Raw genomic sequence first — 309 nt, forward strand, 5'->3', positions numbered from 1 at the left:
CTCGGAAGCTGAGAGGATCGTGTCCCTGCCGCCCTGCAGCTCCCCTGGGAGTCGTGGGGCCTGTGGCTGCTCAGGTCTCAGAAACTCACCCGAGAGAAAATGCGAGTATTTTATCTTCTAAGAAGGACCAAAGCACCCACACTTTGGTCTTCCTTCTTATTGAGCTTCATATGTTCTGTTAATTATATCCTGGTTATTTGGAGCTTTTGGGCTAGTATCCACTTATAAGTGAGCACATACTATGTATATTCTTTTTTGATTGGGTTACCTCACTCAGGATGATATTTCCTTTGTTTTTTATTCTTTTTT

The sequence above is a fragment of the Mastomys coucha genome, unplaced genomic scaffold, assembly GCF_008632895.1.
Source record: "Mastomys coucha isolate ucsf_1 unplaced genomic scaffold, UCSF_Mcou_1 pScaffold15, whole genome shotgun sequence".
Taxonomy (NCBI): Eukaryota; Metazoa; Chordata; class Mammalia; order Rodentia; family Muridae; genus Mastomys; species Mastomys coucha.